The sequence below is a fragment of the Chlorocebus sabaeus genome, chromosome 22, assembly GCF_047675955.1.
Source record: "Chlorocebus sabaeus isolate Y175 chromosome 22, mChlSab1.0.hap1, whole genome shotgun sequence".
Taxonomy (NCBI): Eukaryota; Metazoa; Chordata; class Mammalia; order Primates; family Cercopithecidae; genus Chlorocebus; species Chlorocebus sabaeus.
The window spans coordinates 43541086-43556560 of record NC_132925.1 but is presented as its reverse complement, the minus strand read 5'-3'; the positions used below and the strand labels follow the sequence as shown (position 1 = coordinate 43556560).

General features: G+C 37.2%; 1 protein-coding gene across 1 annotated transcript in view; it reads left to right on the top strand.

Moving 5' to 3' along the window:
• Positions 1-15475, top strand: part of CCDC14 (coiled-coil domain containing 14) — a 77786-nt gene that overhangs the window by 58760 nt on the left and 3551 nt on the right. The window lies entirely within an intron of this gene.

The window sequence follows — 15475 nt, the reverse complement described above, 5'->3', positions numbered from 1 at the left end:
CAAATCTATAACAAGAAATGTTGTCAGCCGCTCAGTAGGGAGCACATGGCCAAGGTACATATTTTCATACCACCATCCTTTCCAGATTATTTTGCACTTGGCTGTGAACTCTAGGCCCAGAGTGGGGTAAGAGACCAGATTCAAATATTTTAAAAGTAAGGAGCTCCAAAACAAGCAGAACAGACCGTCTTGAGGGTAGTAGTTTGTTTGAGGTTTGGCAAGAAGGAAGTAGTAAAGGAAAAAGAATTTTCAAACCTAGAGTCTCAATGGATTAAGATAAAATTAATCTTTTCTCTTTTTTTTAGGTCAATCAATATGATTAGACTTGCCATCTTAGGATAGGGAGATGGAGCAATTGAAAATGAAACAACAACTAGAGCAAATCAGTAAATCACATTTGAAAAAAATAGGTCTTCACTATTTAGATCAGTGAGCTATATTCTAACATTACCTTTCCCCAACGCAAAGCTTGTAATCATCATTTCACTAGAGACTCAGTCCACCATCACCACCTCTTCCCTCCCCATATCCCAACCAGTCTACAAATCTGTCTGGTCAGATTTTTTAAATAATGATGAAACACTTAAAGCAACTTCTGTCAACTCCTAACATACCCAGAAAGGGTATGAAAATTTAAATTATAGTTTTGTATTATATCTTTGTCCAAAATTTGAGAAAATGCCATGGTATATTATTGATTGGTATAAAACACTTAAACAGGCAATGATATTTTAAGTTGCTGGGAAAGTTCACTTGAATAACATGGTGCGTTAGAAGAGCAAGAGCAGTGGATCGAGTCAGGTGACCTAGTGATTCCGTCTTTATGTGTTATGTGACCTTCATTCATTTACAGTTTATTAGCTGTCTGCCATGTGCTACATACTGAGCATCTAAAGACAAGTAAGACAGTGTGCCTTTGAAGGGCCCAGAGCCCCAGTGCCTCCCAAATGAGGTGATACGATCTCAAAGACTCACTCCAGCTCAAAATGCTAAATTTTCCAAGAAGAAAGATCGCAACACCAAAGTAACTAGCCACGTGGCTCTGGTATGTCTTCCTACCACGTTGGTATCTTACAGAATTTTAGTTTTGGGTTGCTCTTTGTTTTGTACTTTCTTTCCTTCTTTCTTTCATACTAATATCATGGGTGCTCTCCATATTTATTTTTCTTCTTATTTTAATTTCAAAGAGTATCTTTGTGTGGTAACTCTGAGGACTTGAGCATTTTTCTTTTACCCTCACATTTAAATTAAATAATTTATACTGGTTCTTAATGGGAAGATGGTAATGTAAAGTTGCCCCTTTTCCCCTTTTTGCAGAAACCAAAAAGAGTACAACTCCATTTGCAGGGGAAACAAGGAGAGAGCTGTAAAACCAAACCACAAAATAGCTAGAGGGACTGGAAAAGCAGGAGTTACCAAGCAGGAGTGCATAGGAGAAGAGTGGATGCCACAGCTCCAGATAGCAGAAAAGGCTAGCAGACTACATTTCTCGAAGACGAACAGTTTACCCAGAGGTGAAAGGGTTTTTTAAAAAAAAATAGTTTTTTTTATTGATGAGGTCTCGCTCTGTCGCCCAGGCTGGAGTACAGTGACATGATCAAAGCTCACTGTAACCTCGAACTCCTGGGCTCAAGGCATCCTTCTGAATAGCTGAGATTACAAGAGTGTGCAACCAAGCCCACCTAATTCTTTTGATTTTTTTTTTCTTTCTTTCTTTTTTTTTTTTTTGTGTGTGTGTGTGTGTGGAGACAGGGTTTCACCATCTTGCCCAGGCTGGTTTTGAACTCCTGGGCTCAGGCCATCCTCATTCTTTGGCCTCCCAATGTGCTGGGATCGCAGGTGTGAGCTACCATGCCCAGCCAGGAGAAGTTTTAAATCCTTAGTTTGTAACAGTGGGGAGAGGATCCACGGGCTTTACAAAGATTGTGTGTTTGGAGACGGGGAGCATAGGTGCCTATTCCCAAGTGGAAGAATAAACACCAAACAAATTAATGCATAAAACTCTGAATATTAAGGAAAATTCCAGTCCTCCTTACAAGCTTTCTGCAAATAGCTGATCTAAGAAAACTTTCCTTAACTGCTTCAAAAAAAGTCATCAAGAAAGACCAGCAGAGGATCTGTAGTAAAGTATTTTTAGGAAATAAGGGAAATAAATAGGAAAATATGACTGTAAACTAAAACCAATTATCAGGAAAACATTGCCATCAAGTAGACAAAAGTTGTGACTAAGTATTTGGTCATGAATGTTTATAACTGAATGAAACAGGTATTTACTGAAACCAAGAGTACTGAGCAGAGAAACCAGAGTCTAAGGCCAAGATGATCTGGTAACAGGCGAAGATGAAGCAGGAGTTGACAGAACTTAGGGAAAAGATGGAAGGACACATTACACCATCTCAGAAATGAGATGGCAAAATTGAAAGTAAGTCAAAGTAAAATAGATTAAACATAATAGTTTTGATACAAAATTCTAGGTTCAAACTTGTCCTCCCTTCAGCACTTTACTTACTACACTAGTGCCTCCCAGCTCTAAGCATGGCTACTAAGAAATGTGTCATGGAGCAGATCCTTGTTGCTTTGTAGGTGACATAATTTTCCCCTCTAGAAACCTGTAGAATTTTCTGTGGCTTTGATCATCTTAAATTTCACTGTAATGAGTATGGGAGGTTTTGATCTTTAATGTCTCCTGTTAATGCTCTGTGAGTTGCTTAAATCAGTGGTCTTGCATATTTTTCTAGTTCTGGAAAACTTCAGTCATTATTTCTTTAAATATTTTCTCCTACTACTATGTTCTTCTCTCTTCTATGATTTCTATTACACTTCCATTTGAAACTTCCGTGTCTCCTAACTTTTTTTTTCATTTCCTTGTCTATTCTTAACTCTTCTGGAAGACGTTTCCTGATGTGATCTTTCATCTCATTCACTGGTTTTTCAGCTATCCCCATTCTGCAAATCAATTCATGTGCTGAGTTCTTAATTTCAACTGTTATATTGTTCATACAGTATGTTTTTTTTGTGTAATTGCTTTTTCCTGCTTCATATTCCCAATACTTTCCCTTATCTTGTTAAATGTGTTTATTATGTATATTTTAAATTCAGGCCTGCCTGGTCCATTGATCCTGATACCTTTAGCATGGACTGTTAAGCATGTGCACGTGGTTTATATCATTATTTTCCCTTGTGTGTTTACATTATCTTGGGGAGTATCAGCTACCTGAACAGATAATGTATACCTGGGAAGGAAGACTGAAATCCAGAATCCAACTGAGACCCTTCTGATGAGTTATTGAGTGTATGTGATGTGGGGTGGTGGTTGTACTGATAGGAAATACTCCTTAGAGTGTTGACCTCTGTTACTTCAGTCTGGGTTTGATCATTCCCTGTTTCCTGTGTCTTTTTTTTTTCTTTCCTGAGCTCTACTCATTTTTCAAGAGCTTCTTCCCATAGGATTGGAACAGGGATTAGGCCTGCTCAGGGGTTCAGACATTCTTCTGCACCTGTTGTTACCCACTCTTCAAGCCCTGCCACAGGCGACTCAAATACTCAGTAGCACTGGCCTGAGTACTGCTCTTCTGCTCCCTAGAAGTGAGAGGTGAGCAATGACTCATTCAGAACAATGTGGGGGAGAGAAGAAAATGCAGGGAGAATGATGTTCCCCAGTCCACCACCTGCCTGACCACCTTCTATTTTAGGCTGACATTTCCTATATACCCACTGGTAATCAATCATTTCCTGTCTCCCCAAAGGTTTCTTAGTAGTTTTATGGTATGTTCTGTTATCCATTATTAACTTGCCTGTCACTTCTGTAGCATTTCCATGGTGGGTTCTGAAAGACTAGCAACCCAGGTTCATTTGCCACCTTGTGCTCCCCACTAATGTGTAATGTTACCTCTGCGTCACTCACCCAGTTCCCCTTTATCTGTGGGTCTGTTTATTGTCTCTGTCTCTCTCATCTGTTTTACCTGTCTCTGTGCAATACCATACTTTTAATTATTGCAGATTTATAATGTCTTCATATCAGGTAAAATGATCCTTTCTCCCCCCATTCATCTTCAAAATTGTCTTTGTCTATGCTTGGGCCTTTACTCTTCTCTGTGAAGGACCAGTTGATCAAATTCTGTGACAAATTCTCTTGAGATTTTATTAGAATTGCTTAGAATTTATAGGTTAATTTGGAGAATTGCAATTTTTATTATATTGAAACCTCCAACCCATTAGTATTGTATAATGCTCCATTTACTTGCTCCATAAAAATCTTGTTAAACTTTTATAGAATTTATTCCTAAGTACCTTATAGCTTTTGTTACACTTGCACATCCCAGGGTTGTTTTTTTTCTTTCTTTCTTTCTTTTTTTCCACAATGAAAAGACCGTTAGTTTGTTCCTAATCACATAAAAGTAAATCCCCCCTGAAATCCCACCATCATGAGATTAACGAGTTGGTTATCCTTTTAAGCATTCTTCATACATACACATAAAAATACACAAGTAATTCTATATATATAGTATCATATCATGCTTGTTTTTTTTTTCATCAACACCTTCTCTCACCACCTTCTCTCCTCATACTAGTCCCTTTCCCATGCCCTAGCCACACACCTGTAACCTATCATCATAACCTAATGGGTGACTGTCAGTGTTTTCTCCATGCTCATGAAGTCATATAGGTCCATGATTTATATAGACTTCAGAGACAGCTGGTCATTGTTTCACAAAAATGGGATAATATTTAACTTTTCTGTATTTTGATTTTCTGACTTAGAAGTACCTTAGGGAAATCCCTCTAGATGACTAGGAAGTCATCTAGTATGGATCTAATTTATTCTCTTCAATGGCTAGTTAGTATTCCATGATATGGAAATATTATATAATGCATAATTCATTCAACTATTTTGTTCAGTTATATATAACAGAAAATAGCTATTTTAAGTAGAAAGAGATTTAACATAGGGAATTTGGGACTTACAAAATCACTGGAGGTGCCCAAGTAGCAGGCTCTAGGCTGGATCTCACGGAATCATGCCCATAACAGTCCTACAGACCCTTCTCTCCAAGAGAACTGCCGTCTCTGTCAAGAAGGTGCTGTTCCAGCTGCTGGCTTCGGAACCACACTACCTTAGCTGCAACTTGAGGATCAGGAGGCTACCACAGGAACTTTTTACTCCGGACCTACAGTGTGTCTGTCAGATCTGCACTAGTGCATCTGGAAAGATTAAATCACAATCTAAAGTCCTAGCTTTGAGGGAGACTTGGAAATATGTCTTTAGCTTTCCAACCTCTGCAAAATAGAAAGACACACAAGAAAGGGGTTAACTAAACAGCGAGTGGGCCAATCTACCAAATCTGTTGCTGTGAGCATTCACTTTGTTTCCAGTTTGGGGTCTCCTATGAACACTGTCACACAATTGCCATAAGACTTCATGTGTGTTTCTACTGCTATTTCTAAGGAATAGAATCCCAGGAGTAGAACTGCTGAACCAACAAATACACTTATTTTAAAATATAGATCTTGCCAAATTGCCTTCTAAAAAGGTTGTAACACTTTACACTTTTGCTATAAATGTGTGAAAATTTCCTTCATATATACCACCAGCAATAAGCAATAGATGCTGTGGCTTGGCGTGTGTGTGTGTGTGTGTGTGTGTGTTTGAAAAATAATACTTTTTATTATGGAGAATTTCAAGCATGCACAAAAGAGGCAAATAGTCTAGTGAACTCCTGTGTGTCCATCAGCCAGCCCAATAACCATGGCCAAACCTGCCCCATCCAATTCCTTCTGTTTCATTTTGTTTTAAAGCACGTTCCTGATGCCTTATTATCTCATCCATAAATATAAGTGTAAATGTATTTCTAAAACACAGAAACAGAAAACCAAACACTGCATGTTCTCACTCATAAGTGGGAGTTGAATGATGAGAGCACATAGACACAGGGAGGGGAACATCACACACCAGGGCCTGTCAGGGGGTGGGGGGAAAAGGAGAGAGAGCATTAAGACAAATACCTAATGCATGTGGGGCCTAAAACCTAGATGACAGGTTGATAGGTGCAGCAAACCACCATGGCACATGTATACCTATGTAACAAACCTGCACATTAAGCACATATATCCCAGAACTTGCAGTAAATATTTTTTTAAAAAAAGATAAGCACAATATTATCATATCTAAAAAAATTAACAATAATTATTCATTAAATAGCTAGTGTTTACATCTTATTTGAGGTACACAAATTGCAATTGATTAGTCTTTTATGTCTCTTTTAACAAATTGTCTCCCCTGCCATATTCTTTTTCCCCCATACAATTTATTTGTTGAAGGAACCAAGTTTTTGGTGCTGTAAAGCTTCCCACAGTCTGAATTTTGCAAGTTGCATTTCTATGTTTTGGTGGAAGATTTTCCTCATCCTTATTGCCTGTGAATTGTTAATGGAATCTAAGAACTTGATCAGATTCAGGTTTGATTTTTATGGCAAGAAGAATTTAAAGGCAGTGACTGTTTCAGGATCAAGAGTCACACAATGTTTGGTTGTCTCTCTCCTTGTGATGTTAGCAACCATTGATGCTCAGTACCCAGACCTATTAGTTCACTAGGATTGCAAAATGGTGACAGTCTAAATCTACTCTTTTTCATTTATAAGGTATACTGTCTATAAAGAAAAACTTTCTCACCTCTGCTATTTGGTTACCCAATAGTATAGTTCATATAAATAAAGCAGCATAAATGCTTGATTCTTTCCCATTATTTACCAGTTTTCAAAATAATGAATTGGTTCCTTAGCATCCTTTAATGGTGACTGTTTTTTTAAGTATCATTATGAAGTAATCGATGGATTAAACTTCTTTGATGTGTTTTAATCCATTGCAGGTATGATTTTCATTGACACTTACATTGTCCCATGTTTGATCTTTGGAAGCTTTACTATGGCTGTTATTTATGTTTGCCAATGTGATGGGTATTGTGATTTTTTTGTTACTTTTATTTTTATTTCTCTGATTTCTGGTGAACTTGAATCATATTCATATGTTTGTTTGGCCTTTTGATACTACTCATTAGTAAGTTGTTTGTATCCTTTGCACAATTTTCTAATCAGTTGTGTCAGTTGTTGGTCATCATCTTATCAGTTTTTAAGGGTACTTTGTATAGAAAGTGATCCTTTGTATGAATATAGTAGCACAAACATTTTTTCAGACATATTGACTGCTATTAACTTTGTTTATAGTACTATTTGCCATACCAAAAAAGTGATTTATAAAAGGCTGAGTATGCCTGTCTTTTATTCTATAGTTCTTGGTAAGGAAAGTCTCCCCAAACCATAGCGTGTGCATATAATCCCCTGGATATTTTTCTTCAACTTAAAATTTTCTTTTTACATTTAACTCTTTAATATATTTGCATTTATTTTTGAATGTAGTTTAAGATGGCAGTTCAACACTTTCCTTTCAAGTGAGTAGCCAGTTGTGTCTGCATAGTGAAAAAAAAATAGTTCAACTTTTTTCCCATTGAACTACCACTCTGAAATACATTTAAAGAATAACTACAATGTAATCATTAATTATTTCTGTTCCAGAAATATATTTTATATTCTTACTAATGCTATACTGAATTGAATTTATATATGTTATAGTATCACTGATATCTTAGTAAGCCCCCCTGTATACTCTTCTTTTTTTATTTTTATTTTTAATTTTATTTTTATTTTCATTTTTGAGATGGAGTTTCTCTCTTGTTGCCCAGGCTGGAGTGCAATGGCATGATCTTGGCTCACCACAACCTCCATCTCCTGGGTTCAAGTGATTCTCCTGCCTCAACCTCCCAAGTAGCTGGGACTACAGACACTTGCTACCATGCCCGGCTAATTTTTTGTATTTTTAGTAGAGACGGGGCTTCACTGTGTTAGCCAGGATGGTCTCAATCTCCTGACCTTATGATCTGCCCGCCTCAGCCTCCCAAAGTGCTGGAATTACAGGCATGAGCCACTGAGCCTGGCCTACTCTGTCTTCTTATATTTTTTGTAGTTTTACTAGCTATTCTTTGGCATTCTTTCTCTATATAAACTTTAGAATCATTTTATCTAATTCCAATAAAAACCCTATTGGAATTCTAATTGGAACTACATTAAATTAATATATTAAAATTTCTGGAATTAACAGTTTTATATTAAGTATTTTCTTCCAGGAACATGATATGACTTTAAATCTATTCAAATATTTTGTGTCTTTTAATAGCTTTTCCCCAATTAAAAAAATATATAAGCCTAGAGTTGATCTTGTTAAATTTATAAGTATTTAAAACTTTTGGCACTATCTTAATCTGAATAGATTTTTATTAGCAACATGAATTATTATGTAAACATAAGAAAGAACTTTCCAGATAGAATGTCCAGTCACTGGAGTTTGTAACTGAGTTGAAGGCTCCCTCTCATATTACCAGGAAGGAAAAGTGGACATACACCTTTCTAAGACTGTTCAGTTGTGGTCTTGCTGAGAGATAGGGGGAAGGACCAGAGGAGTCCTGGAAGACCTACTCAGAAAAGGAATCTGGAATGTTGCCGTTTTAGGCAGCCTCCTAATGTCAGGCTTCTGTTAATGTGAGGGCTCTTGACTTAATTAGCCAGTTTTTCCAGTGGGTACATGGGTGTGTGCGAGACCATTAGAAAACATGCTGGGATAATTCAGAGCAAAAAATTCCCAAAGTATTTCTTCTTTTTTCTTTCTCTCTTAAAAATTCCATTTTGTTGTTATGATATTGTTTGGTTGTTTTGTTTTTGCAATTAATAGCTTTTATTTCCACAGGTAAGTCATGCAATAAATGTATTTCTTAATCCACATTGTGTCAAGCTCTCCATTTATTGCTTGGATATATAGAAAAATCCAGACCTAGTCCTTGTCCTCAAAGGCTTGCAGTCTATTTGAGGATACACAAATGGATTACTCAGTATGAGGCACATGTTATTGGAGCACAGAGGAGAGACATCTTAATCAAACTGGTGAGGTTCAGTCAATTTCACAGATAATGGATCATTCAAGCTTGGAAAAGACTAATGAGTCCTGAACTACCAAGGCGTGTCCAGAAAATAGTGAGGTGCTCCCATGGCTGGAGTTGACGTTACGATGAGTAACTACAGAAGAACCCAGAAAAAAGATGAGGAGTTTGGTCAGCTGCAGACGTTTACAGAGGAGACTTCCATTGACAGATTTATGTTGAAGAAAATCCTTCTATCAGCATGGATTAGAGGGGCAAGACTGATGACAGGAAGCCCAGTTGGAAGGCTGCCACAATAGCCTAAGGGACAGGTAAGGCAAGTTATAGTGAGAACTGGGGAGGAGAGGAATTTGCCATCTGCATAGGTAGGAAATCTCATGGGCAACTGATGAGGCAAAGGGAATGCAAAAGGACCGAGGTTTCTAGCCAGGACTGCTGGATGGGTGTCAGTGTCGTTAACCTGGGAGCCAGGAAGCTGGGCAGGTTTCCTGGGGACGAGGGGAAGAGGGCAATATTGGCCATGAATTCCAGGTGAAGAAGTCCAAAATCTGGGTACTCAGAAGAAATAGACTAGAGATTTACATTTGAGGATCACTGGTGGTATCTCAAACCATGTGAGGGCATGAGATGGGTTAGGAAGCATGCAGAGCTAGGGTGGAGTACTCAAGGCTTAGTTCATGTTCTCCTATACCAAAGCAGTTATCAAGGACAACTTAAGCTAGCAGATGAATGCTTTCTACAACAGAACTAAGAACCTCTAATAAGTTTTTAATTCAGAAGCTAAACTGATGAAACAATAAACATCTTAAAGTCAGAAAAGCTAATAAATGAGCTCTTTCCATTTATACTTCTACTCAAGTACTACTTGTTAAAATAACTTCTGACTTTGTTAATAAACAATTGTAAACATGAATGCAAAAAACTAAATGAAAATGTACTGGGGTCGCGGCATGGAGGGTGAGACCTGCAATCCCGGCACTTTGGGAGGCCAAGGAGGGCAGATCACTTGAAGTCAGGAGTTTGAGACCAATCTGAGCAACATGGGGAGACCCAGTCTCTACAAAAAAAAAACAACAACCAACCAAACAAACAAACAAACAAAAACTACAAAAATTAGCCGGGCATGGTGGCAGGCACCTGTAATCCCAGCTACTCAGGAGACTGAGGCATGAGAATCACTTGAACCCAGGAGGTGGAGGCTGCAGTGAGCCAAGATTGTGCCACTGCACTCCAATCTGGGTGACAGAGCAAGACCCTGTCTCAAAGAAAAAAAAAAAATGTACTGGGATATTCACAAGTGCTGGATTCAACCTTAAGTTTTTCACTTCACACCTGGTTAGGATTCATCAGGTGTAGATAATCCGAACCGCCATCTCAATCCTCCACTCACCTATAGGTTCCCTTGGATTGCACCACCTCTCCAGCTGCCACTCATCATGTCTGCCTTGGCTGGGACCATGAGTCACAGCTCACAGTCTCTCCAACCTGGCACTGAATGAAGACTGCACAGATAGAGGTTACCAAAAAAGAGGCAATGCAGAATAATGGAAAGAATTTTAGCCCACCAGGGGCCAGAGAACAGAGTTTGGCATGGCGTGATTAAGTGATTGGTACTCCACAGAAAAGTACTCACCATTTGTGGAACAATTATTCTGTGTCAAACACTCTGCTAATATGCTTTGCAATGTGCCCTCTTGTGCAACCCTCACAACAACCTTATGAAGTGGATGAGGTTTATTTATCTCATTTGTATCTGTTTTTTAACAATTAGGAAATTCAGGTTCAGAAGAAATTCACTTGTGCAAAGTCACATAGCTAGTTAATAACAAAGCTCCAGTGACTCAGATGTTAACACTAAACTATAGTCCCTCCACACAAACAATCTGAAGTAGAAATGCACAACTTATCCTCTACCTTCTACTTTGTCTTTTGCAAAACAAGGGATTTTTTCATAGATGATATCATCTGTCTATAGATTCTCATTCTGTAGGAAATTGAGTTTACAGAATTTGTATACATCAGAGGTCTTACATGTAAAATATCTCCAGATTTACTTTATACAGTAGATAGATTTCTCAGCCATGATTTGCATGTGTTCATTTTGTCTGTAAATGTGGTCTTTGCTGTGCTGGGTTTTCAGATCGCTTCCCTCTCCTCTGCCCAGGTCGCCTGTTGTTCCTAAGATAAACCTCTACAGTGTGGTTAGAATGGAGGTATAGGGCTGTTGAGGGTAGCAAATGGAGAACCTATAGGTTTATAAAAGTAGAATATGAAGGAAGGATGACAGATAGAATGTAAAATAATAGAATGTAATTCCGAGTCCACATTTGTTTATGTTGTTATTTCTATTCTTTCGGACTTTTTAAAACTGTAGATTTAAGTGTTCTGCAAAGTCTTACACAAAAGCCCAGTACAGTACATGAACTACAGAAAAGCAGAACTGCTCTGAACAAGGAAGAGGTGGGAGATCTGAGTTCTGGTCCCAGCACCCACTTCATCAACTCCAGCCACCTCCTTGGAATCCGGGGTTCTGTAGCTTGAAATAATCAATTTGGATTTTAAACTTACTTGTAACATAATAATAATCATAGGAACTTTAAAATAATATTTTGTACTAAATTTTAGAATTATTATAATAAGTGATCTAATAAAACAGTCTTTTCCTGAAAGATGCCCAGTAAATTCTCAATAGAAGTTACTTAAGGAATTATAGGGTGTGGCTATGGGGAAGACAATAGATACATTTTATTTTCTACCTTCTACACTGTTTGTTTTCTTTCCCTTTTTCTTGCAGTTAGCATTTATATTTTTATGGTTAAAATATTAATTTAAACTTTTTTCAGATTTTGATATTCTCATTAGTGGCTTTTTATTAAGAGAGATTCGGGTTGAAATCCCAATGCTATCACTTACCAGTTGTATGATTTTATCTCCTCTTAAATGCAGGTGGGACGTGGGGAGTAATTATAGAATTTTGGGGTACTGATCTAAAGTGATAACAATTGTAAAGACTTAGTACTTGGGTATGTAATACATTTTCCCTGCCCCTGCCCCTGCCCACATGACTTTTCTGTACTTTAAATTGCTATTATCTTATGTATTATCCTTCTATAACAGGAAAAGTTAACCTTTGGTTAATACATAAGATAATAAGATTTAAAGAATAATACATAAGATAACAGGATTTAAAGTACAGAAAATCAGTGTACAGTGAATATTTATAGGAACAAATCTACAAATCATATTTTAAGGCTGGTATGTCTGTATTTTCATATGTTAATACTCCTGGTCAAGGAACTGATATTTTTTTAAGAAGATTTTAACCCTCTCCCACCCCCACCAGCGTCTAGTAACTACCATTCTACTATCTGCTTCTGTGAGTTCAACTTTTAAATATTCTACATGTAAGTGAGATCATGTGATATTTGTTTTTCTGTGCCTGCCTTATTTCATGTAACATAATGTCCTCTAGGTTCACCCCATGTTGTTGCAAATGAAGGATTTTCTTCTTTTTGAGATTGAATAGTTTTCCATTGTGTGTATATATACCATGTCTTAGTCTGTTTCTGTTTTTTACAATAGAATACCTAAAACTGGGTAATTTATAAATAAAAGATATTCATTTATTATAGTGTAGAAGCTGAGAAGTCCAAGGTCAAGGGGCTTCATCTGGTGAGAGCCTTCTTGCTGGTGGGGTCTCTGCAGAGTCCCAGGGCAGTCCAGGGTATCACGCGGCAAGGGGGCTGAGCATGCTAGTCCTCTTCTTATAAAGCCACCACTCCCATGATAACCCATTAATCCATTAACCCATTAGTCTATTAATCGATGACCCAAACCCTTCTTAAAGACTGCATCTCTCAACACTGCCACATTGGCGATTAAATTTCAACATGAGTTTTGGAGAGGACAGATATTCAAACCGTAGCACCACATTTTATTTATTCATTTATTTGCTGATGGACACTTAGGTTGATTCCATATCTTGGCTACTGTGAATAATGCTGCAATGAGCATGGGAATGCAGCTATCTCTTCAACATAGTGATTTCATTTCTTTTGAATATATACACAGAAGTGGAACTGCTGGATCATATAGTAATTCTACTTTTAGTTTTTTGAAGGGCCTCCAAACTGTTTTCCATAATGGCTGTACCAATTTACATTCCCACCAGCAGTGTATAAGGGTTCCCTTTTCTCCACAAGAGAGTAATCTCTAGACAAATAATTAGCCTTTAGAACACAAGAGCAAACTGAAGCACAGTTGTCTAATATGCAAATTGTTTTGTTTGCTGGGGGTTTTACCTAGGCTGTCAGTAGTTGCCTGGTCCTACATCAGAATTACTGGGGAAACAAACAAAAAAATTATTCCCCAGGCTTCATTCTAGACTAACTGAATCAATTTCTGGAGGTAAGACCCAGGTATAGATGTTTTGTTTTGTTTTGTTTGTTTTTTGTTTAAAGCTTTGCAAGTGAGTCCGTTGTGCAGCTAGACTTGAGAACCAGCAGGCTTTTAACCTTAGCCCACAATGCTGATCTAGATAGATTTAGTACATTCATGAGCTAAGGTGAGCTAATATATTATTCAACAGCCATGTAAGATTAATAAATTGTGACATCTTGCCATCTTTTCCTTCCCTTTCCTTCTCCTTTGGCTTATTTACTTATTTATTTATTTATTTATTAACAAGGACCAAGCAGTGAAGGGGGCCAAGCCAGAGAAGGGATTCAGAGACAGGAAGGAAGTGCAGTGGATGTGCATAGACGAATGGGAGATCCAGGCTTGCAGAATAAACCTCTTGCAAAGGTAGTAAAAATAAATGGGCACGCCCTCCCCACCAAGCCACCAAGTCAAGGAAAATTTTCTACAACTAATGTCACTTTGGGGCAGTGGGGGCTAACTTACATTGTTTCAAGAGGCCTAAGGAAACAGACAATTTCTCACTGAAGGAAATTTATTTGGTCTTGACACACCAGACATTATGTGCTAGGTTTGTGTGTTTGGACCATGGTCTTCTTCAGGTATTTTTGCAGATCCTCTTTGTCTCTAGTCACTAGCCAGAGTTTAGGGGAATTGGTACAATCTAGCCCCCATTAACTCTTCAAACTGACCAGCTCGGGCTCCTTTTTAGAACAAGACTCTAAACTAAGGAGAAATTTTTAGAAGTAGAATAAAATGTACATAATAGGAAATGATACAAACCAACTTACAAAAATCAGTTGTATTTATGTATATTAGCAATAAATAATCTGAAAAAGAAATTAAGAAAGCAACTCAATTTTCAGTAGCATCAAAAAGGATAAAATACTTAGGAATAAATTTAACCAAGGAGGTGAAAGACTTGTACACTGAAAACTATAAAAGATTGCCAGAAAGAAATTAAAGAAGACATAAATAAATGAAAGACATTCTGTGTTTATGTATTGGAAGACAACAGTGTTATGATGACAATATTCCCCAAAGTGATCTACAGATTCATTGCAATCCCTATTAAAATCCCAATGTTTTTGCAGAAATAAAAGGAACCCATTCTAAAGCCCATATGGAACCTCAGAGAGCCCCCAATAGCTAAAACAATCTTGAAAAAGAACAACAAAATTGAAGGTTTCATACTTCCTGATTTTAAAACTTACTACAAAGCTACAGTAATCAAAAAGTGTGGTACTGGCATAAGGAGAGATATATGGGCCAATGGAATGGAATGGAGAGTCCAGAAATAAACCGTTGCATTATATAGTCAGCTTATTTTCAACGAGGGTTGAAACCAATGGGTAAACAACAGTCTTTTCAACCAATGGTGGTGGAAAAACTGGATATCCACATGTGGAAGAATAAAGTTGGACCCTTACATTATACCATATACAAACATTAACTCAAGATGGATGAAAGACCTAAATTTAAGAGCTAAACTGTAAAACTCTTAGAAGAAAACATAGGGAAAATTTTTATGAAATATTGGATTTAGCAATAGTTTCTTTGGTATGACATCAATAACATAATCAACAAAGCAACCTACAGAATGAGAGAAAATATTTGCTAATCATATATCTAGAAAAGGATTAATAGTCAGAATATATAAATAACCCTACAATTTAATAACAAAACAACCAAATTTTAAAATGGGAAAAGGAATTTGATAGACATTTCTCCAAAGAAGATACTCAAAAACGATGCTCCACAATTTTAGTCATTAGGGTAATGCAAATCAAAATTACAATGGAATACCACTTTATACCTGCTAAATTGACTACTATCAAAAAATAGAAAATAATATATATTAATGAGGATGTGGAAAAACTGGAACCCTTGTGCATTGCTTGTGAGAATGTAAAATGGTACAGCCATTGAAACAGTTCGGTGGTTTCTCAAAAAAGTTAAAAAATAGACATTATATGACTCAGCAATTTCATTCCTAGGTATGTCTTATTTTAAAAAGAATTGAAAATGGTCAAACAATACTTGTATGCCAATATTCATATTATGTATTATTCATAG